General features: G+C 42.4%; 7 non-coding genes across 7 annotated transcripts; all 7 read right to left on the reverse strand.

The window, feature by feature from the left end:
• TRNAG-CCC (transfer RNA glycine (anticodon CCC)) lies at positions 1–71 on the reverse strand. The gene has a single exon. It is a non-coding gene; the product is annotated as a tRNA-Gly (tRNA).
• Positions 72–1,262: 1,191 nt separating this feature from the next.
• On the reverse strand, positions 1,263–1,333 carry TRNAR-CCU (transfer RNA arginine (anticodon CCU)). Its single transcript has one exon. It is a non-coding gene; the product is annotated as a tRNA-Arg (tRNA).
• Positions 1,334–2,393: 1,060 nt separating this feature from the next.
• Positions 2,394–2,464, reverse strand: TRNAG-CCC (transfer RNA glycine (anticodon CCC)). Its single transcript has one exon. It is a non-coding gene; the product is annotated as a tRNA-Gly (tRNA).
• Positions 2,465–9,477: 7,013 nt separating this feature from the next.
• On the reverse strand, positions 9,478–9,548 carry TRNAG-CCC (transfer RNA glycine (anticodon CCC)). The gene has a single exon. It is a non-coding gene; the product is annotated as a tRNA-Gly (tRNA).
• Positions 9,549–10,795: 1,247 nt separating this feature from the next.
• On the reverse strand, positions 10,796–10,866 carry TRNAG-CCC (transfer RNA glycine (anticodon CCC)). The gene has a single exon. It is a non-coding gene; the product is annotated as a tRNA-Gly (tRNA).
• A 12,313-nt stretch (positions 10,867–23,179) lies between these two features.
• TRNAG-CCC (transfer RNA glycine (anticodon CCC)) lies at positions 23,180–23,250 on the reverse strand. Its single transcript has one exon. It is a non-coding gene; the product is annotated as a tRNA-Gly (tRNA).
• A 1,363-nt stretch (positions 23,251–24,613) lies between these two features.
• Positions 24,614–24,684, reverse strand: TRNAG-CCC (transfer RNA glycine (anticodon CCC)). Its single transcript has one exon. It is a non-coding gene; the product is annotated as a tRNA-Gly (tRNA).
• Positions 24,685–24,824: the final 140 nt, after the last annotated feature.

Below are 24,824 nucleotides of genomic sequence, written 5' to 3' on the forward strand. Positions count from 1 at the left end.
TGCACTAGCCGGGATTCGAACCCAGGTCGCAAGAATGGGAATCTTGCATGATACCCCTACACTACTAGTGCTTTCAGTAGAATTTTCGAAAACTCTGGATTGTTCCAAGACACAATGTGACAGCGTGTCTGAAAGTTCACTCTCTCTGACTTAATTTTCAAAGCCAAATACATATAGTTGTCTATTAAACAGAGAGAGAATAGTAATAGGACAGATAAAATTTTTCACATTTTTATTAATACACTCCAGTTTCTTACTAAAAAATAAAACAAAAACAGTGAACACACCCTAGAGAGAGCCAGAATGAAAAGTTACCCATTAGACATTGACCATTAATCTACATCATGGAGTATGTCCTCTGAACCCCACCTGACAGATAGAACGGTTAGGGTCACCTGAGTCAAAGCTGTGTGAGATTGTGAATCGGTGACTACGTTGCCATGATATCACTGTGCTTGTCAAATTGAAATTGAGCTCTATGGGGTGACAAAGGCATTGACGTTGGTAATGAGAGAGGTAAGTGGCAATGCCCTCCACATTGTTTCAAGTAGCTTATTTCCATATTGAGACCAAGAATCGCCCAGGCCTCGGCGCTGGATTCCTCTCAGCGCTGCCCACAGCCGCGGAAGGGTGCCGGGCAGGAGCCAGCGCTAGTGGGTCCCTTGTGGGGCTCCATCTGCGTCTCCTGGGCAGCATGGAGAGCTCCGGGCTCAGTCTTTCAGGAGGCTGTGCGCGTCTCCTGCGCGGCCTCAATGCACCATCCGACGCAAGGGGAACATCAGATGATGCCGTCCCCAGGTACACCTGCAGTCATTCGGACCCCCGGACCATCGCAGCCTGGGCCTGACCTGACGCAGAAGGGCCTCGATGTCAGAAGACAGTGACATGGTGAAAAAAAACAAACTTGCTCGAACAGTCTCCTGTGGGTAAGTGATCCTCAGCCTGCATCTTATGTTTTGTAAACAGTATGCTAACCTCACCAATTGTCCTTTGTCTGACCTCCTCTTGCCCTCCATATGACCTGTCTGCTCTGCATTCCCTTTTATGTCATGTGCCCCCCTTCACTACCCCTTTGGGTCCGCTACGTGGGGCTTTCTATACCCCTTCAGAGACCATGAATCATAAGTTATTCTATTAACATTAATCACTGTCCCACACGAGAACCCTTAGGTACCCTATATCTTTTAGGATAATTCTCCAGTAATTGAATTCTTCTTTTTGTTTGGAAGAAAAGAATTGATTGTTTCAAAATCACTTGAAATTGCGCTAGCTGGGACTCGAACCCAGGTCACAAGAATAGGACTCTTGCATGATACCCCCACACTACTAGCGCTTTAGTTGGTTTTTGGAAAACTCTGGATTGTTCCAAGACATACTGTGACATGAATGACACGCGTCACGTGACAAGTGTCTGAAAGTTAACTCTCTCTGATTTAGTTTTCAAAGCCAAATACATATAGTTGTTTGTTAAACAGAGAGAGAATAGTAATAGGACAGATAAAATTTTTCACATTTTTATTAATACACTGCAGTTTCTTACTAAAAAACTAAATAAAAACAGTAAACACACTATAGAGAGAGCCAGAATGAAAAGTTACCCATTAGACATTGTCTATTAATGTACATCATATAGTATGTCGTCTGAACCCATGTGACAGATAGAACGGTTAGGGTCACCTGAATCCAAGCTGCGTGAGATTGTGAATCGGGGCCTCCGTTGCCGTGATATCACTGTGTTTGTAAATTTTAAATTGAGCTCTATGGAGTGACAAAGACATTGATGTTGGTTCAGAGAGGTAAGTGTCAATACCTTCCATATTGCTTCAAGTAGGTTATTTCCATATTGAGTCCAAGAACAATGACTTCTGCTATTTACATTACCCTATGGAGAAATGAAGGCATTGTCTATGTTCCACAAAGGTAAGTGGAAAAGCCATCATTGTTCCAAAAAGCTCATTTTCTTATTGAGACCAAGAACATTTACTTCTGATATTGAAATTACCCTATGGATTAATGAAGTCATCGTTCTTGGTCCAAAGAGGTGAGTGGCAATACCATCAGTGTTCCAAAAAGCTCATTTCCATATTGAGACCAAGGACAATAACTTCTGCTATTGACCTTACTCTTTGCGTTCTTGAATTATACTTTTGGAATAAGCCATAAATACTTTATCTCCCCTTTTAATAATTCCACACTTACATCAATACGCGCACCATAAACTTGAACATATACAATACCCCTTCAGAGGCCAAGAATCATAAGTTCTTCTATCAACATTAACCACTGTCCCACACGAGAACCCTTAGGTAACCTATATCTTTTATAATATTTCCCCATAATTTGATATTTTTTTTTAGAAACAAAGAATTGATTGTTTTAAAATTACTTGAAATTGCGCTAGCCGGGACTCGAACCCGGGTCGCAAGAATGGGAATCTTGCATGATACCCCTACACCACTAGCGCTTTTGGTACAGTTTTAAAAATCTTTGGATTATTCCAATATACAATGTGAAAGCGTGTCCGAAAGTTCACTCGCTCTGATTTATTTTTCAAGGCCAAATACATACTGTTGTCTACTAAAAAAAAATACAAAAACAGTAAACACACCCTAGGGAGAGCCAGAACGGAAAGTTATCCATTAGACATTGACCATTAATCTACATCATAGAGTATGTTGTCTGAATTTCACCTGAAAGATAGATAGTTAGGGTCACCTGAATCCAAGCTGCGTGAAATTGTGAATCGGGGCCTCCGTTGCCGTGATATCACTGTGTTTGTCAAATTGAAATTGAGCTGTATGGAGTGACACAGGCATTGACATTGGTCCAGAGAGGTAAGTGGCAATGCCCTCCGCATTGCTTCAAGTAGCTTATTTTCATATTGAGACCAAGAACAATGATTTCTGCTGTTGACATTACCCTATGGAGAAATGAAGGCATTGTTGATGTTCCAGAAGGGTAAATAGAGAATCCATCATCATTCCAAAAAGCTCATTTCCATATTAAGGCCAAGAACATTCAATTCTGATATTGACATTACCCTATAGAGAAATGTAGGCATTGTCCTGGTTCCAAAAAGGTAAGTGGAAAAGCCATCACCGTTCCAAAAAGCTCATTTACCTATTGAGACCAAGGACATTCACTTCTGATATTGAAATTACCCTATAGATTAATGAAGGCATTGTCTTTGGTCCAAAGAGGTAAGTGGCAATACCATCAGTGTTCCATCGAGCTCATTTCCATATTGAGACCAAGGACAATAACTTCTGCTATTGACCTTACTCATTGCTCCACAATATATCTCTAGTTAAAGTGATTTTTGTGAATTATACTTTTGGAAAAAGGAATAAATACTTTATCTCCCCTTTTAATAATTCCACACTTACATCAATAAGCGCACCAGAAACTTGAACATATACAATACCCCTTCAGAGGCCGAGAATCATAAGTTCTTCTATCAACATTAACCACTGTCCCGCACGAGAACCCTTAGGTAACCTATATCTTTTAGAATATTTCTCCATAATTTGAATTTTTTTTTAGAAACAAAGAATTGATTGCTTTAGAATTACTTGAAATTGCGCTAGCCGGGACTGAATGAAGGGTGGTATGAAGGCCCCAATTTCTTAGGGGAATTCACACTCAGAAACTGGCACTATATGCCAATAGCAACAAAAGAAGGGTGGTATGAAGGTCCCAATTTCTTAGGGGAATTTACACTCAGAAACTGGCACTACATGCCAATAGCAACAAATGAAGGGTGTATGTAGCCCCAATTTTATTCTTGGGGGATTACACACAGTGTATTCAAGTTAGTTTCAGGGGTGGGGGTGGGGGTGCACACTATTGGAACATGGATTGGCGGTATATATGATATATGGGAATACACTTTCAGTGTATCTCACTCAGGATCATCCACACTGCGGAAAGATGGGTTGCGCAGATACAGCCTGTCAATGCCACGTTAGTGTGGTAGACACTGACAAGCTTCTCCCTGGAATGTAGCTCTTAGAGACCTGTTGGTTTTCTTCTCCTTCCTATCCTATTCTATCCCTGCCTACCAGAATCTAATTCCTAACTCTACGGCCACAGACCTCCGTCTGTGACCAAGTGAAAGCTCAGAATGACGCGAAGCTGGGTGGCGCTGTTCTTATCAATCAGAGGTCACATGTTTTCGGCATCCAATGGCATTTACCTATTTTTTATCAAGGTCCCTGTTGTCGTAGTTCCTGTCCCACCACCCCTGAGCTGTTATTGAAGCCAAAAATGCGCCAGGTAAGGTGGGAGGGGAATCGAGTTTTCAGTCACTTTACCATTCGAATCAAACACCGCGAACAGCGTGATATCCGATCGAACATGTGTTCGATAGAACACTGTTCACTCATCTCTATAAGCTAAAGGTCTCAGAACCTGACTGAAGCCATTGTAAATCAGTTGGGTCTGGTTGGTGCCTGTGGTTCTGTTGTGTGTTATGCCCTGGACTGTGCTATGGACAGATCCTTCCTTACAGGGTTGTCTGCCCTTGACAAAGCCCTATATTGTTTACATACAGCCAAAGGCAGTTAGTTTTCAGGTGGTTTTGGAGTTTCAGCATCAATGGATAACTAAAAAGACTCTTTTCACCCGTGCATTAAGGCTTCCATTTATAATGGGAAAAGCAACGCTATGCTGAAGCTATAACATGACAGAACCAGCGGAGCAATATGCCACCAGTGACTTATAATGGGGCTAGGGTTGAGCGATCTTGAGATTTCAGGATCGATTTTAAAATTCGATTTCCGATCATTTTCCATTCAAACCCAACCCCGATCCCATTTCCGATCCTAATGTAAGTCAATGAGACTTATTTTAAAAACAATTGTGTTCACTACACAGCATGGAGTCCAAAAATTGAAGCCTCTACGCTGTGTAGTGATTAAAAAATCCGCCGGCCACTTAGTCTTCCCCACTTACCTGCACAGAACTGCTGCTGCCTCCTCTCTCGATGTGTACGCCGCTCCCCGGAGCTCCCGGCCATTGTTCTCTCCTCTCTCTCTTCGCACGCCGGCAGAGCACTGTCCTTGCCCCCGCCTCCCAGGCTAGTGTGACTGATGCTGGGAGAAGGTGGGTCTTGTTGTGGCTTAGGAGAGTGTGGGTGGGTACTCATGTCTCCCCTCCCTGTACCCGCCCACACTCTCCTAAGCCACAAAAAGGTGGGGGAAAACAGCGCTCTGCCGACGTACAAAGAGAGAGAGGACAGGAGAGAACAACAGCCTGGAGCTATGGGGAGTGGCAGCGGTTCTGTGCAAGTAAATCGTTTGAGGGATCGTGATCGGAATTCCATTCCCGATCTTTTTTAGGCGGGATCAGAACCCGATCGCGATCGTGAAATTTACTCGATCACCGATTGGGATCCGATCTTTTCCGATCCCGATCGCTCAACCCTAAATGGGGCTCTACCAGCCCTATAGATTGTGAGAAGGTGACAGGCAGAGTGCTGAAGTCCAACTATATCAGCCCCAGATTTCTGACTTATGAGTGGTCCAGGGCGGATCTGAAATAGGCCTCAGCTCCAGCTGTTGTAGTAATAGAGAATTAGGCTATGTCTAAATTAACAATTTTTTATGGTCCTGTAAGGGGTTACTATAGTTTATACTATAGATGGGATTAATGTAAGGGGTTATGGACAAAATGGACAACGCCTTTAACTTTTAAATCAGTCAGGGGGAGTGAAAAATATATATATAAAAAATCATACTCACCTGTCCCCTATGCTCCGGTGTCCTTCCAGCATGTTCCAGTCCTTCTGCTCAACGGGTTCTGGGGTTCCACTGAAGCAACTGATTGGCTTCATTGGTCACGTAACCACTGAGGCCAATAAGTAAAGGGCATGCACTGTCAATACCTGTGACAGGTCTTTTCCTGAGGCCGCTGAATGGTCTCAGTGGTCATGTGACCAGTAACTTCAGCAGAACCTAGGAAGAGACCTGTGAGAAGCCGCTGCAGCAGTAGAAATGAGACGCATCGGGGGACATGGGAGCATCGAGGACAGCTGAATATGCATTTTTTTAAAAAAATGATTATACTCAGGGGGGGGGGCCCGGGAGAGGTAAGCGAACATAAAAAATTGTGTTACTTACCTTTCCACGCTCCTGGCAGGCTTCAGCCTACTACTGAGAGGTCCCTGACGTCACATGACTGGGGCCTGCATCCCACCCACTGGTTCGCATAATTGTTCTACAGCATTTAACCACTGGCAAGCGTTCAAGATGTCGTCCAGCATTTTCAGTGTGGCAGCTTCAATTGTTCCCCTGATAGGGGCTTAAGCATAGAGGCCTATGGGCAGCCCTGTTAATGGCCTGAGTAATATTGAGCCTTTGCTGTATTGGAAAAATTCAGCTAGTATCTCTGAGATTCGCTGGGAATCTGGACTTGTTTAGGCACCAGGAATAAGAGATTTTAGCAGGCTTCTGAAAATTAATATCAACCAGCACAAGTTCATGATCTGACCAAGCTCAGGAAACATGGCGAGCATAAACTAGAAATGGAAGTAGCGATGTGGACGTGAGTATCAATCCTGGTGTAGTGCTGGTGAGCAGGGGAGAAATAGATGTAACACTGTTTATTTCCATTAAATTCACACTAACAGTCTACTAAAGGAAGGGAATGAAATGCCTCACGGGCCTCACTTTTGGCTTTAGAGGAAACCTTGTTCGCTGTCTGTGATGAGCATTCTAGCAGAGCGTTAAATGAAAAATTACAATCTGCACACAAATCCAGGTTATCATAGGTGATAGGGGGCATCGTCCCTGGGGGTCCACAACATGTATAGGAATGAGCTTGCATAGTTACCAGTTGCTTTTAGTCTTATTAGGTATATGACCTAGAAGAGTGTAGTGAGAGTGAAAGAATTTAGGGATGAAGGTAGCAGACAAATATGGTTCCTGGATACAAATTATGTCTAGTTGCAATTTGTCGAAGTGTAAGAAGGCCTTACGTCAGCGGTTCTCAACTTGTGTGGGTCAACCTGTGCGGCTACATCTATATGAGTGAGCGAGACTGAGCGGGCGGCAAGGGAGTGTTGGAAGGTGAGTATAAGAGTTTTTTTTTTTTTAAACATTAAGGTGGAACATAATGAAGGGGCAGATAAAGGGGGAACGGCATGACACTGGGGGCAGAGATGGAGGGACATGAATCTGTGGGCAGATGAAGGGGGGGGAACGGCATGACACTGGGGGCAGAGATGGAGGGACAGGAAACTGTGGCCAATGAAGGGGGGGACGGCATGACACTGGGGGCAGAGATGGAGGGACATGAAACTATGGGCAGATGAAGGGGGGACGGCATGACACTGGGGGCAGAGATGGAGGGACATGACACTATGGGCAGATGAAGGGGGGACGGCATGACACTGGGGCAGACATGGAGGGACATGAAACTGTGGCCAATGAAGGGGGGACGGCATGACACTGGGGGAAGAGATGGAGGGACATGAAACTATGGGCAGATGAAGGGGGGACGGCATGACACTGGGGGGCAGAGATGGAGGGACATGACACTATGGGCAGATGAAGGGGGGACGGCATGACACTGGGGCAGAGATGGAGGGACATGAAACTGGGCAGATGAAGGGGGAGACGGCATGACACTGGGGGCAGAGATGGAGGGACATGAAACTGTGGGCAGATGAAGGGGGGTACGGCATGACACTGGGGGCAGAGATGGAGGGACATGAAGCTCTGGGCAGAGATGGGGGAACATGAAATAAAGCATAAAAAATACAGCACACAAATCCTAGAAAGAGCCAAAAGTAACAGGTATCCATATAATACTGAAGATAAATCTAAATCATAGCTCCTTTTAAAAGGAGTGTGTCGTCTGAACTCCACTCGACAGATAAGAAGGTTAGGGTCACCAGAATCCAAACTGTGTGTGTTTTGCCCTTCTGAATGTTCAACTCCCTTGCTGAAAATGAGCTCCATGGAGTAATGAAGGCATTGTCCTTGGTCCAAAGAAGTAAACGGCAATGCTCTCATATCTTTATAATGCTTATTTCCATATTGAGACCAAGAACAATAACATCTGCTACTGAAATTACCATATGGCCTATTGAAGCCATTGACCTTGGTCCAAAGAGGAAAGTGGCAATACCATGAGTGTTCCAAAAATCTCATTTCCATAATGAGACAAAGGACAATAACTTCTGCTATTGACCTTACTCGTTGCGCCACACTATATCTCTAGTTTTACAGTAATATTTTTAACATTGCACTAGCCGGGATTCGAAACAGAGTCGCAAGAATGGGAATCTTGCATGATACCCCTACACCACTAGTGCTTTTGGTAGGATTTTGGAAAACTCTGGATTGTTCCAAGACATACCGTGACAGCGTGTCTGAAATTTCACTCTCTCCGATTTAGTTTTCAAAGCCAAATACATATAGTTGTCTATTAAACAGAGAGATAATAGTAATAGGATAGATAAAATTTTTCACATTTTTATTAATACACTGCAGTTTCTTACTAAAAAATAGAACAAAAACAGTAAACACACCCTAGAGAGAGCCAGAATGAAAAGTTACCCATTAGACATTGACCATTAATCTACATCATGGAGTATGTCTTCTGAACCCCGCCTGACAGAACGGTTAGGGTCACCTGAATCAAAGCTGCGTGAGATTGTGAATCGGTTACTAGGTTGCCATGATATCACTGTGCTTGTCAAATTGAAATTGAGCTCTATGGGGTGACAAAGGCATTGACGTTGGTCCAGAGAGGTAAGTGGCAATGTCCTCCACATTGTTTCAAGTAGCTTATTTCCAAATGGAGACCAAAAATCGCTTAGGCCGCGGCGCCGGATTCCTCTCAGTGCTGCTTGCAGCTGTGGAAGGAGCCAGCGCTAGAGGGTCCCTTGCGGGGCTCCATCTGAGTCTCCTGGGCGGCGTGGAGAGCTCCAGGCTCAGTCTTTCAGGAGGCTGTGCGCGTCTCCTGCACGCCCTCAATGCACCATCCGACGCAGGAGGAACATCAGATGATGCCGTCCCCAGGTACACCTGCAGTCATTCAGGCCCCCGGACCATCGCAGCCTGCCGGACCTGACGCAGAAGGGCCTCGATGTCAGAAGACAATGACATGGTGAAAAAAACAACTTGCTCGAACAGTCTCCTGTAGGTAAGTGATCCTCAGCCTGCATCTTATGTTTTGTAAACAGTATGCTAACCCCACCAATTGTCCTTTGCCTGAACCCCTCTTGCCCTCCATATGACCTGTCTGCTCTGCATTCCCTTTTATGTCATGTGCCTCCTTCACTACCCCTTTGGGTCCGCTACGTGGGGCTTTCTATACCCCTTCAGAGGCCAAGAATCATAAGTTATTCTATTAACATTAATTACTGTCCCACACGAGAACCCTTAGGTACCCTATATCTTTTAGAATAGTAATTGAATTCTTCTTTTTGTTTGGAAGAAAAGAATTGATTGTTTCAAAATCTCTTGACGTTGCACTAGCCAGGACTCGAACCCGGGTCACAAGAATGGGAATCTTGCATGATACCCCTACACTACAAGCACTTCAGTTGGTTGTTAGAAAACTCTGGATTGTTTGGAAGCTCATTTACCTATTGAGACCAAGAACATTTACTTCTGATATTGAAATTACCCTATGCATTAATAAAGGATTGTCCTTGGTCCAAAGAGGTAAATGGCAAAGCCATCAGTGTTCCAAAAAGCTTATTTCCATATTGACACCAAGGACAATAACTTCTACTATTGACCTTACTCATTGCGTTCTTGAACTATACTTTTGGAATAAGGCATAAATATTTTATATCTCCTCTTAGTAATTCCACACTCACTTCAATAATCGCATCAGAAAACTGAACATATACAATACCCCTTCAGAGGCCAAGAATCATAAGATATTCTATTAACATTAATGACTGTCCCAGACGAGAACCCTTAGTTACCCTATATCTTTTAGAATATTTCTCCAGAATTTGAATTCTTTTTGTTTTTAAACAAAGAATTGATTGTTTTAGAAACACTTTAAATTGCACAAGCCAGGACTCGAACCAGGGTCAGGTGAATGGGAAACTTGCATGATTCCCCTACACTACTAGCACTTTTGGTGCATTTTTGAAAATCTCTGTATTGTTCCAAGAAGCAATGAGACAGCGTGTCTGAAAGTTCACTCTCTCTGATTTAGTTTTCCAAGCCAAATACAGAGAGAGAATAGTAATAGGACATATAAAATTTTTCACATTTTTATTAATAAACTCCAGTTTCTTACTAAAAAAAAAACTAAACAAAAAACAGTAAACAGACCCTAGGGAGAGCCAGAATGAAAAGATACCTATTAACCATTGACCATTATTCTACATCATAGAGTATGTCGTCTGAACTCCACCTGACAGATAGAACGGTTATGGTCACCTGAATCCAAGCTGCGTGAGATTGTGAATTGATTCTTCCATTGCCATGATATCACTGTGTTTGTCAAATTGAAATTGAGCTCTTTAGGGTGACAAAGACATTGATGTTGGTCCAGAGAGGTAAGTGGCAATGCCCTCCACATTGCTTCAAGTAACTTATTATCATATTGAGACCAAGAACAATGACTTCTGCTATTGACCTTACTCATTGCTCCACACTATATCTCTAGTTAAAGTAATGTTTGTGAATTATACTTTTGGAATAAGGCATAAATACTTTATGTACCCTACACTTACATCAATACGCGCACCATAAACTTGAACATATACAATACAATAAAAATTTTTTAGAAACAAAGAATTGATTGTTTTAAAATTACTTGAAATTGCGCTAGCCGGGACTCGAACCCGGGTCGCAAGAATGGGAATCTTGCATGATACCCCTACACCACTAGCGCTTTTGGTACCTTTTTGAAAATCTTTGGATTATTCCAAGATACAATGTGAAAGCGTGTCCGAAAGTTCACTCTCTCTGATTTGTTTTTCAAGGCGAAATACATACTGTTGTCTATTAAATTGAGAGAGAATAGTAATAGGACAGATAACATTTTTCACATTTTTATTAATACACTCCAGTTTCTTACTAAAAAAAAAAAATACAAAACAGTAAATACAAATTGAAATTGAGCTCTATGGAGTGACACAGGCATTGACATTGGTCCAGAGAGGTAAGTGGCAATGCCCTCCGCATTGCTTCAAGTAGCTTATTATCATATTGAGACCAAGAACAATGATTTCTGCTGTTGACGTTACCCTATGGAGAAATGAAGGCATTGTCGTGGTTCCAAAAAGGTAAGTGGAAAAGCCATCATCGTTCCAAAAAGCTCATTTACCTATTGAGACCAAGGACATTAACTTCTGATATTGAAATTACCCTATAGATTAATGAAAGCATTGTCTTTGGTCCAAAGAGGTAAGTGGCAATGCCATCAGTGTTCCATAAAGCTCATTTCCATATTGAGACCAAGGACAATTACTTCTGCTATTGACCTTACTCATTGCTCCACACTATGTCTCTAGTTAAAGTAATGTTTGTGAATTATACTTTTGGAATAAGGAATAAATACTTTATCTCCAGTTTTTATAATTCCACACTTACATCAATAAGCGCACCAGAAACTTGAACATATACAATACCCCTTCAGAGGCAGAGAATCATAAATTCTTCTATCAACATTAATCACTGTCCCGCACGAGAACCCTTAGGTAACCTATATCTTTTAGAATATTTCACCATAATTTGAATTTTTTTTTAGAAACAAAGAATTGATTGTTTTAAAATTACTTGAAATTGCGCTAGCCGGGACTGAATGAAGGGTGGTATGAAGGCCCCAATTTCTTAGGGGAATTTACACTCAGAACCTGGCACTATATGCCAATAGCAACAAAAGAAGGGTAGTATGAAGGCCCCAATTTCTTAGGGGAATTTACACTCAGAAAATGGCACTACATGCCAATAGCAACAAATGAAGGGTGGTAGGAAGGCCCCAATTTCTTAGGGGAATTTACACTCAGAACCTGGCACTATATGCCAATAGCAACAAAAGAAGGGTGGTATGAAGGGCCCAATTTCTTAGGGGAATTTACACTCAGAACCTGGCACTATATGCCAATAGCAACAAAGGAAGGGTGTATGTAGCCCCAATTTTATTCTTGGGGGATTACACACAGTGTATTCAAGTTAGTTTCAGGGGTGGGGGTGGGGGTGCACACTGTTGGAACATGGATTGGGGGTATATAGGGTATATGGGAATACACTTTCAGTGTATCTCATTCAGGATCATCCACACTGCGGAAAGCTGGGTTGCGCAGATACAGCCTGTCAATGCCACGTTACACTGACAAGCTTCTCCCTGGAATTTAGCTCTTAAAAGAGCTGTTGGTTTTCTTCTTCTCCTCTCCTATCCTATCCCTGCCTAGCCAAATCTAATTCCTCCGTCTGTGACCAAGTGAAAGCTCAGAATGAAGCGAAGCTGGGCGGCTCTGTTCTTATCAATCAGAGGTCACATGTTTTCGGCAGCCAATGGCATTTTTCTATTTTTTTTCAAGGTCCCTGTTGTCGTAGTCCCTGTCCCACCTCCCCTGCGCTGTTATTGGAGCCAAATCTGCGCAAATGAAGGTGGGAGGGGAATTGAGTTTTCACTCACTTTACCATGCGGTGTTCGATTCGAATCGAACACCGCGAACAGCGTGATATCCGATCGAACATGTGTTGGATAGAACACTGTTCGCTCATCTCTATAAGCTAAAGGTCTCAGAACCTGACTGAAGCCATTGCTGAAGCTATAACATGACAGAACCAGCGGAGCAATATGCCACCAGTGACTTATAATAGGGCTAGGGTTGAGCAATCGTGAGATTTCAGGATCGATTTTAAAATCTGATTTCTGATCATTTTCCATTCAAACCCAATCCCGATCCCATTTCTGATCCTAATGTAAGTCAATGAGATTTTTTAATGATTGAAAATCGTATTTTAAAAACGATCGTGTTCACTACACAGCATGGAGTCCAAAAATTGAAGCCTTCACTCTGTGTAGTGATTAAAAAATCTGCCAGCCATTTAGTCTTCCCCACTTACCTGCACAGAACTGCTGCTGCCTCCTCTCCCAATGTGTACGCCGCTCCCCGGAGCTCCGGGCCATTGTTCTCTCCTCTCTCTCTTCGCACGCCAGCAGAGCGCTGTCTGCGCCCCCGCCTCCCAGGCTAGTGTGACTGATGCTGGGAGAAGGCGGGTCTTGTTGTGGCATAGGAGAGTGTGGGTGGGTACTCATGTCTTCCCTCCCTGTACTCGCCCACACTCTCCTAAGCCACAAAAAGTGTGTGCACAGCGCTCTGCCAATGTACAAAGAGAGAGAGGACAGGAGAGAACAACGACCTGGAGCTCTGGGGAGTGGCAGCGGTTCTGTGCAAGTAAGTCGTTTGAGCGATCGGGATCGGAATTCCATTCCCAATCTTTTTTAGGCGGGATCGGAAGCCGATTGCGATCGTGAAATTTACTTGATCGCCGATTGGGATCCGATCTTTTCCGATCCCGATCGCTCAACCCTAAATGGGACTCTACCAGCCCTATAGATTTTGAGAAGGTGACAGGCAGAGTGCTGAAGTCCCACTATATCAGCCCCAGAATTCTGACTTATGAGTGGTCCAGGGCGGGTCTGAAATAGGCCTCAGCTCCAGCTGTTGTAGTAATAGAGAATTAGGCTATGTCTAAATTAACAATTTTTTATGGTCCTGTAAGGGGTTACTATAGTTTATACTATAGATGGGATTAATGTAAGGGGTTATGGACAAAATGGACAACGCCTTTAACTTTTAAATCAGCCAGGGGGAGTGAAAAATATATATATAAAAAATCATACTCACCTGTCCCCTATGCTCCGGTGTCCTCCAGCATGTTCCAGTCCTTCTGCTCAACGGGTTCTGGGGTTCCACTGAAGCAACTGATTGGCTTCATTGGTCACGTAACCACTGAGGCCAATAAGCAAAGGGCATGTACTGTCACTACCTGTGACAGGTCTTTTCCTGAGGCCGCTGAATGGTCTCAGTGGTCATGTGACCAGTAACTTCAGCGGAACCTAGGAAGAGAACCGTGAGAAGCCGCTGCAGCAGTAGAACCGGGAAACACCGGGGGACACGGGAGCATCGAGGACAGCTGAATATGCATTTTTTTAAAAAATTATTATACTCAGGGGTCTTTTCAGATCAGAGGCCCGAGAGAGGTAAGTGAACATAAAAAATTGTGTTACTTACCTTTCCACGCTCCTGGCAGGCTTCAGCCTACTACTGAGAGGTCCCTGACGTCACATGACTGGGGCCTGCATCCCACTCACTGGTTCGCATAATTGTTCTACAGCATTTAACCACTGGCAAGCGTTCAAGATATCGGCCAGCATTTTCAGTGTGGCAGCTTCAATTGTTCCCCTGATAGGGGCTTAAGCATAGAGGCCTATGGGCAGCCCTGTTAATGGCCTGAGTAATATTGAGCCTTTGCTGTACTGGAAAAATTCAGCTAGTATCTCTGAGATTCGCTGGGAATCTGGACTTGTTTAGGCACCAGGAATAAGGGATTTTAGCAGGCTTCTGAAAATTAATATCAACCAGCACGAGTTCATGATCTGACCAAGCTCAGGAAACATGGCGAGCATAAACTAGAAATAGAAGTAGCGATGTGGACGTGAGTATCAATCCAGGTGTAGTGCTGGTGAGCAGGGGAGAAATAGATGTAACATTGTTTATTTCCATTAAATTCACGCTAACAGTCTACTAAAGGAAGGGAATGAAATGCCTCACGGGCCTCACTTTTGGCTTTAGAGGAAACCTTGTTCGCTGTCTGTGATGAGCATTCTAGCAGAGCGTTAAATGAAAAATTACAATCTGCACACAAATCCAGGTTATCATAGGTGATAGGGGGCATCGTCCCTGGGGGTCCACAACATGTATAGGAATGAGCTTGCGTAGAAAATAGTTACCACTCTGCTTTTAGTCTTATTAGGTGTATGACCTAGAAGAGTGTAGTGAGAGTGAAAGAATTTAGGGATGAAGGTAGCAGACAAATATGGTTCCTGGATACAAATTATGTCTAGTTGCAATTTGTCGAAGTGTAAGAAGGCCTTACGTCATTGTTGAGGGGAGTTAAAGCCTTTATCATTATATGCAGATGATCTTACACATGGGAATAATGCTTTGTGCTGCAAAAAAGCATGATATAGGACAAGGGGATGGGGTGGTGGGGTCTACCCTCTGATACAGGAGTAGGTCAGGAACTATACTGCACATGCCAGAGTGATAATGCAGTGAACCCCAAGATGCATGAAGTGTGGGGAGACATGGGAACCAATGCCACTACAGTCTAACCAGGTGGGTTTAATCCTAGTAAAAAGTGCTATAAAGAAAGAATATCAAAGTAACAACCAAAAAGTGCCAATAAAGCATAAAAAATACAGCACACAAATCCTAGAAAGAGCCAAAAGTAACAGTTAAAAAGAGTGTCATCTGAACTCCACTCGACAGATAAAGAGGTTAGGGTCACCAGAATCCAAACTGTGTGTTTTTTGCCCTTCTGAATGTTCGACTCCCTTGCTGAAAATGAGCTCCATGGAGTAATGAAGGCATTGTCCTTGGTCCAAAGAAGTAAACGTCAAAGCTCTAATTGAGACCAAGAACAATAACATCTGCTACTGAAATTACCATATGGCCTATTGAAGCCATTGTCATTGGTCTAAGGAGGTGAGTGTTAATAAAATCAGTGTTACAAAAAGCTCATTTGCATATTGAGACCAAGGACAATAACTTATGCTATTGACTTTACTCAGTATGTCAAAAAGAGTATGTTGTCTGAATCCCACCAAACATATAGAACTAATAGGGTCACCATAATCCAAACTGTGTGTGATTGTCTTGTGAATTGGGACCTCGATTGCCGAGATATCACTGTGTTTGTCAATTTGAAAAATAGCTTTAAGGAGTGGCGAAAGCATAGGCGTTGGTCCAGAGAGGTAAGTGGCAATGCCCTCCACATTGCTTCAAGTACCTTATTTCCATATTGAGACCAAGAACAATAATGTCTGATATTGACTTTACCCTAAGGATTAATGAAGGCATTGACCTTGGTCCAAAGAGGTAAGTGGCAATACCATGAGTGTTCCAAAAAGCTCATTTCCATATTGAGACCAAGGACAATAACTTCTACTATTGACCTTACTCATTGCTCCACCCTATATCTTTTAGAATTATTCTCCAGTATTTAAATTCTTCTTTTTGTTTCAAAGCAAAGAATTGATTGCTTTAAAATTGTTTGAAATTGACTAGTCGGGATTCGAAGCCAGGTCGCAAGAATGGGAATCTTGCATGATACCCCTACACCACTAGTGCTTTTGGTAGGATTTTGGAAAACTCTGGATTGTTCCAAGACATACCGTGACAGCTTGTCTGAAAGTTCACTCTCTCTGATTTAGTTTTCAAAGCCAAATACATATAGTTGTCTATTAAACAGAGAGATAATAGTAATAGGATAGATAAAATTTTTCAAATTTTTATTAATACACTCCAGTTTCTTACTAAAAAATAAAACAAAAACAGTAAACACACCCTAGAGAGAGCCAGAATGAAAAGTTACCCATTAGACATTGACCATTAATCTACATCATGGAGTATGTCCTCTGAACCCCGCCTGACAGAACGGTTAGGGTCACCTGAATCAAAGCTGCGTGAGATTGTGAATCGGTTACTAGGTTGCCATGATATCACTGTGCTTGTCAAATTGAAATTGAGCTCTATGGGGTGACAAAGGCATTGACGTTGGTCCAGAGAGGTAAGTGGCAATGCCCTCCACATTGTTTCAAGTAGCTTATTTCCATATTGAGACCAAAAATCGCCCAGGCCGGGGTGCTGGATTCCTCTCAGTACTGCTCACAGCCGCGGAAGGGCGCCGGGCAGGAGCCAACGCTAGAGGGTCCCTTGCGGGGCTCCATCTGCGTCTCCTGGGCGGCATGGAGAGCTCCGGGCTCAGACACCCCCGGAGCCATCAGCAAAGGGGGACATGACTTTGGGATGGGGGAACCAATAACTCCTGCAGTTTCTTCTTTGTGCAGTAGTTGAGTAGATTTATACAGACTGGGTCAGCTTTAAGAATATATTGGTGTATATTCAGCTTTAGTGTATATACAGCTTTAGGAGTATATATCTGTGTATGTTCTGTTTTAGGAATATACATCTGTGTATATTCAGCTTTAGGGGTATATATCTGTATGTTCTGCTTTAGGACTATATATCTGTATATTCTGCTGTAGGAGTATATATCTGTGTATGTTCTGCTTTAGTATATGGTGCTTAGTGTGTTACTGTAGGGAGGGAGGAGTTAGGAATAGATGTCACTTCCTGTCTCACCCATCTTCATCCTCTTTCTCATCACAAGACCTGGATGAAGCATGTCTGCTGTATCAGGGAGTATAAGACTGAGATTTATCACCTCACACAGCGCTGGTGTCACCACATTACACAGCACTACTAGTGTAGTATCACCAACTATACTGTATATGATGCAGTATTACCACAAGATGTCTGCAGTCACAGAGTCCTCTCATGTACAGTATTTACCACACTGGAGACATGCCTGAGTCCCCTCCTGTAGTTACCACACACTGGAGACATGGCTGATATATCATATATATACTACTATATTTCTCAGGATATATACAGCTACAGAGTCCCCTCATGTATTTACTACACACTGCTGATGTGTGTATGTGTATATATATATATATATATATATATATATATATGTATATATGTGTGTATATATGTATATGTACTGCAATATTACCTCAGGATATATACAGTCACACATGTCCACACATGTATTTACCATAGACACTGCTGATATATATATATATATATATATATATATATATATATATATATATATATATATATATATATATACTGCAATATTACCTCAGGATATATACAGTCACACATGTCCACACATGTATTTACCATAGACACTGCAGACATAGCTGATATCTCATATATACTACTATATAATACAGGATGTTCATGAGTGCTGGGGACTGAGGGTCTGTCTATGGTGGAGCTGAGAGGACACATGTAATGGAGGTCCTGTGGTGAGAGAGAGACAGCCTGGTACAGTGTAGTGAGGGTAATGGAGGCCGCACTGATACTCCCTGTATATGTCTCCAGCTCTGCTAATACTGACCATGCTGGGGATAAGTTAAAGTTGATCATTTCTATGTACTTTCTCAGGCCTATATACAGGTCATACTGTATATACTGGCCATACTGTATACAGGTCATTTATAATTGGTGGGGGGTTCTTGGAGCTGGTTGAAATTGTAAACAGTGGGGAACATGGTGGTTAGTTTCCCCTGAGCCAGTGCTTGCGGCTGGGGGTAATTTGGTGTGATGGAACAGATTGGCAGACAGATTTTTGCTTGTGTTGTTATTCCTACTGCTCTATTTATGACCTCTGTATTAGGGCCCAACACACTTAGACAATGGATATCAGACAAATACTGCACCGGATTATTGTATTTCTTAGTCTTCATGTAGCCGGTGTCTTAAGAGCATTTACAGTCTGTATCCAGATAAGTATATGGATCACCATTATGTTATGTTACATCATACACTGCAGTCGGTCCCATTACTATGGTATATACTATATGATGGGATATTTCTCAGTGGGGTCCTATAACAGTATAATTCAGCTGCTAGGTCTTTCCTTATTACCGACTCTGGATTATTCTGGAGCTGGTATGACTTAGTATTATTGCTTGTACAGTATTTAGGGTGAGCCGTGTAAGTTATTGTTTCTTTTAGAGCACCTTTAATTTCATGCTGCTGTATACATATATATAAAGGGATTTTCATGCATAGTCCCAACATAAGTACAATACTGTACATACATGTCTAACTAGCTGAGTGATCTGGTATGAGTAGAAGAGAGGACCTTGTGTGTCTGGGGCTCCAATTTTTAGGCCAGTGTTGTACTTTGTTATTGTCACTGGCCTTGCCTTATTATGTAACCCTAAATGACATGATTGCTTAGGAGTGGGACGCATACAAGTGCTTCCAAGCCACTATGTAACAGGTGGTTTGCGATACACTAACAAGTTGTTTTTTTTTTGTTTTTTTTTGGCGGGGGGGGGGTAGGTTGCCACTTCTTCAAACGTGTATAACAGAATGTAATATAGTTATTTACTAATGGGTTTTCTTAATACTAAATGTAATCCTAAACTATAGCTATTGTTGTGCATCATAATTCGTACTATTGACATTAAATAAGTTTTTTTTTTACTGGGTCCTTGAAGTTACTTTTAATTTGGCTAGTAATTGGCAATCACCTTGGGTGTAGCCCAGTGCAGGGGTAACCATCGGAGGTATGACCCCCTGGTGGGGAGGGGTGACCATCGGAGGTATGGCCCCCTAGTGTGGAAGGGTAACCATCGGAGGTATGGCCCCCTGGTGTAGAGGGGTGACCATCGGAGGTATGGCCCCCTGGGTGTGGAGGGATAACCGTCAGAGTAACAGACCCCCTGGTTACGCCAAACTAATTAAATTTAAGAAGACCCTGTTAGGGTAAGTCCCTAGGGTCATGGCTGTCATTTTTCACATGCCTGTGCACTAAATTGAGCCCTCCGAGCTGGAGCTGGTTGCGGCTGGAGGGAGAGAAAAACATTTTATTTAAAATGTTTAAAAACAAACAAACAAAAAAAAACATGTTTTAATAAAAATCTAATGGCTTCAAGGACCTTTTCTGACGATTTGTACTTTTCTTAGTGAAGATATATGACCGCTTATATTGACCAACTCATGTTTCTATTCATGTTGCTGACAGTGTGATACGGCCAGTGCCGTACAGTGTCTATCGCAGCCAGCTAGTGAATGGAGCCCAGCACTGCTTACCATGATAACCCCATGCTCTGTGTGCAGGAGTTATATAGGCCTATGCCCCCCCCTTCCTTGCGGAACGGGCAGCATCAGCATGGTGCTGTTCCATGTCCAGCAAAGACGAAAATTTCAGCTTCTACTTTCAGTCTTGGTGCCCTTGGGCCAGTGCATGCGGCTAAGGGTAAAGGTCATCAAGTGCTCTGAAAATGATTGAGAGATGACATTACAGCTTTCTCACTGCCTTCAGAGACTACGGTATCTCAAGAGGATCATGGGCTTCTTCTCATCATGCTAAGCATCAGTCAATGGCTTGTTTTGCTGTTAATGTGGTTGTGACCCATCAAACAATAATGGAGGGTTATTTCACTCCAGTAAGTGCCCTGGGGTTGCTGTAGTATCTGGAGAAGCCGCAGCGCCACAAGTACTTCTCTCTTCCCTTCTTTATACTCTCTATGTCTTTCCTTGCAGTATCAGTGGGTATAGGGTTGCCAATGTATGTAAATCGACAGTTCTAGTTTTTAGTGGAAGAGGTATTCCTTGAAGAGGTGTTATCTTGTACATGGTATATACATCTGTATCATGTGTATACAGTTACCACCATAAGTGGAACCTCACACCTCATAAGTGGGAAGTAGGTACTTCTGTGCATATATGGTTGGCAATTACATGTTTGTGGTATGGCGGTATCCCCATGTATACTGGTTTATGGCAATTTCAGTGTTATAGTCTATTTCTCTTTACTAGTTTCTGACTACAGCCAGATCACTTTTGTTGCATTTTCAGCCACATTCGTAGCTTGGTATTGTTGGCTAGGTAGTATGGGGACTTGTAGTATGTAAGGTTTCTAGAGGCTAGTGCATTCCTACTCAGTTTGGTGGCGGTCGAGTCCATTTAAGGTGTCAAATGGCCTCTTCTGTGGCGGTTGAGGAGTCAGGTGGAAGTTGCAGGCAAGTTATTGTAGACTTATTTTAACTAATAGAGGAGGTTAAACCTCATGGTGGTGAACAGGCTGAGCTTTAGAAATGGCCAGCCTGAAGGATGTCGTAATAGTAACGTCATCCAGGGGCGGGCACAGTGGTTAAGCACAGGGTCATTGGTGCCCTTAAAGTGTACTGGCTCTGCTAGAATTGCAAGCTGGAGCATGACGCCCCCTTTATATATTTATTGCTGTCTGGCCGGGTGCTGTATGTCAGACAGCTGGGGATCTCACAGTATTCGTGAATCCCAATGGTCTAGCACTTCACCTGACTCCTTCTGTCATTATTTTACTTCTGTGAGTTTAATAAAGCTGTGGCCATTTTGACAACCAAAATAAAGTGTTTTGTGCATTTATTCCAAAGTCATTATTTACCGTAGTTTGGGTGGTTTTAGGTAGGAGTGAGGGACATCCCATATCCAAAGTCAAGACACCCCCGGAGCCATCAGCAAAGGGGGACATGACTTTGGGATGGGGGAACCAATAACTCCTGCAGTTTCTTCTTTGTGCAGTAGTTGAGTAGATTTATACAGACTGGGTCAGCTTTAAGAATATATCGGTGTGTATTCAGCTTTAGTGTATATACAGCTTTAGGAGTATATATCTGTGTATGTTCTGTTTTAGGAATATACATCTGTGTATATTCAGCTTTAGGGGTATATATCTGTATGTTCTGCTTTAGGACTATATATCTGTATATTCTGCTGTAGGAGTATATATCTGTGTATGTTCTGCTGTAGGAGTGTATATCTGTATGCTCTGCTGTAGGAGTATATATATGTTGTAGGAGTATATATCTGTGTATGTTCTGCTTTAGTATATGGTGCTTAGTGTGTTACTGTAGGGAGGGAGGAGTTAGGAATAGATGTCACTTCCTGTCTCACCCATCTTCATCCTCTTTCTCATCACAAGACCTGGATGAAGCATTTCCCGCCCTCCCGCCCTCTTTGCATCACTATGTTATACTTGTTTTTTATTTTTATTTTTTCACATTTTCCTATCTAATGTATTATTATATCATTGCTTTGTTACTGTAATTGTGTATTTGGCTCTATATATTCAATGATGAGATGACTGATGAGTTATTGTTGGGCATTATCCTTCTAAGCCCAAGGGAAGGGCAGTCCTCCAGCCATGGTTCCCTAGAGGTTTCCTCCACAGGGGTTTTTTCCTCTCCTGAGTGCTGTAGGATGACTCTTTGTGAGTCGGGGGTTTGCCATTATTTAGTCAGTCGTGTGTAATAAAGTATTACGTGTCACATGGTCCATTGATAAACTGTCACAGCTTTACTTTTGTGGTTGAGGAGTCAGGTGGAAGTTGCAGGCAAGTTATTGTAGACTTATTTTAACTAATAGAGGAGGTTAAACCTCATGGTGGTGAACAGGCTGAGCTTTAGAAATGGCCAGCCTGAAGGATGTCGTAATAGTAACGTCATCCAGGGGCGGGCACAGTGGTTAAGCACAGGGTCGTTGGTGCCCTTAAAGTGTTCTGGCTCTGCTAGAATTGCAAGCTGGAGCGTGACGCCCCCTTTATTTATTTATTGCTGTCTGGCCGGGTGCTGTATGTCAGACAGCTGGGGATCTCACAGTATTCGTGAATCCCAATGGTCTAGCACTTCACCTGACTCCTTCTGTCATTATTTTACTTCTGTGAGTTTAATAAAGCTGTGGCCATTTTGACAACCAAAATAAAGTGTTTTGTGCATTTATTCCAAAGTCATTATTTACCGTAGTTTGGGTGGTTTTAGGTAGGAGTGAGGGACATCCCATATCCAAAGTCAAGTCTTTCAGGAAGCTGTGCGCGTCTCCTGCGCGGCCTCAATGCACCATCCGACGCAGGAGGAACATCAGATGATGCCGTCCCCAGGTACTCCTGCAGCCATTCGGACCCCCGGACCATTGCAGCCTTCCGGACCTGACGCAGAAGAGCCTCATGTCAGAAGACAGTGACATGGTGAAAAAAAAACAACTTGCTCGAACAGTCTCCTGTAGGTAAGTGATCCTCAGCCTGCATCTTATGTTTTGTAAACAGTATGCTAACCCCACCAATTGTCCTTTGCCTGAACCCCTCTTGCCCTCCATATGACCTGTCTGCTCCGCATTCCCTTTTATGTCATGTGCCCCCCTTCACTACCCCTTTGGGTCCGCTACGTGGGGCTTTCTATACCCCTTCAGAGGCCAAGAATCATAAGTTATTCTATTAACATTAATCACTGTCCCACACGAGAACCCTTAGGTACCCTATATCTTTTAGAATAATTCTCCAGTAATTGAATTCTTCTTTTTGTTTGGAAGAAAATAATTGATTGTTTCAAAATCTCTTGAAGTTGCGCTAGCCGGGACTCGAACCCAGGTCACAAGAATGGGAATCTTGCATGATACCCTCACACTACTAGCGCTTTAGTTGGTTTTTGGAAAACTCTAGATTGTTTGGAAACTCATTTACCTATTGAGACCAAGAACATTTACTTCTGATATTGAAATTACCCTATGGATTAATGAAGGCATTGTCCTTGGTCCAAAGAGGTAAGTGGCAAAGCCATCATCGTTCCAAAAAGCTAATTTCCATATTGAGACCAAGGACAATAACTTCTACTATTGACCTTACTCATTGCATTCTTGAATTATACTTTTGGAATGAGGCATAAATATTTTATCTCTCCTCTCAGTAATTCCACACTCACTTCAATAATCTCATCAGAAACTTGAACATATACAATACCCCTTCAGAGGCCGAGAATCATAAGTTATTCTATTAACATTAATGACTGTCCCAGACGAGAACCCTTAGGTGCCCTATATCTTTTAGAATATTTCTCCGGAATTTGAATTCTTTTTGTTTTGAAACAAAGAATTGATTGTTTTAAAAATATTCGCACAATTGCACGAGCCAGGACGCGAACCAGGGTCACGTGTATGGGAAACTTGCATCAAAACCCTACACTACTAGCACTTTTTGTACGTTTTTGGAAATCTCTGGATTGTTCCAAGAAGCAATGAGACAGCGTGTCTAAAAGTTCACTCTCTCTGATTTAGTTTTCCAAGCCAAATACAGAGAGAGAATAGTAGTAGGACAGATAAAATTTTTCACATTTTTATTAATAATCTCCAGTTTCTTATTAAAAAAACAAAAAACAAAAAAACAGTAAACACACCCAAGGGAGAGCCAGAATGAAAAGATACCTATTAACCATTGACCATTATTCTACATCAAATAGTATGTCGTCTGAACTCCACCTGACAGATAGAACAGTTAGGGTCACCTGAATCCAAGCTGTGTGAGATTGTGAATTGATTCCTCCATTGCCATGATATCTCTGTGTTTGTCAAATTGAAATTGAGCTCTATGGGGTGACAAAGGCATTGATGTTGGTCCAGAGAGGTAAGTGGCAATGCCCTCCGCATTGCTTCAAGTAACTTATTATCATATTGAGACCAAGAACAATGACTTCTGCTATTGACCTTACTCATTGCTCCACACTATATCTCTATCTAAAGTAATGTTTGTGAATTATACTTTTGGAATAAGGAATACATATTTTATCTCTCCTCTTAATAATTCCACACTTACAACAATAAGCACAGCAGAAACTTGAACATATACAATACCCCTTCAAAGGCCAAGAATCATAAGTTCTTCTATCAACATTAACCACTGTCCCACACGAGAACCCTTAGGTAACCTATGTCTTTTAGAATATTTCTCCATAATTTGAATTTTTTTAGAAACAAAGAATTGATTGTTTTAAAATAACTTGAAATTGCGCTAGCCGGGACTTGAACCCGGGTCGCAAGAATGGGAATCTTGCATGATACCCCTACACCACTAGCGCTTTTGGTACAGTTTTAAAAATCTTTGGATTATTCCAATATACAATGTGAAAGCGTGTCCGAAAGTTCACTCGCTCTGATTTATTTTTCAAGGCCAAATACATACTGTTGTCTATTAAACAGAGACAGAATAGTAATAGGA

Source organism: Leptodactylus fuscus, chromosome 10 (genome assembly GCF_031893055.1).
Source record: "Leptodactylus fuscus isolate aLepFus1 chromosome 10, aLepFus1.hap2, whole genome shotgun sequence".
NCBI lineage: Eukaryota > Metazoa > Chordata > Amphibia > Anura > Leptodactylidae > Leptodactylus > Leptodactylus fuscus.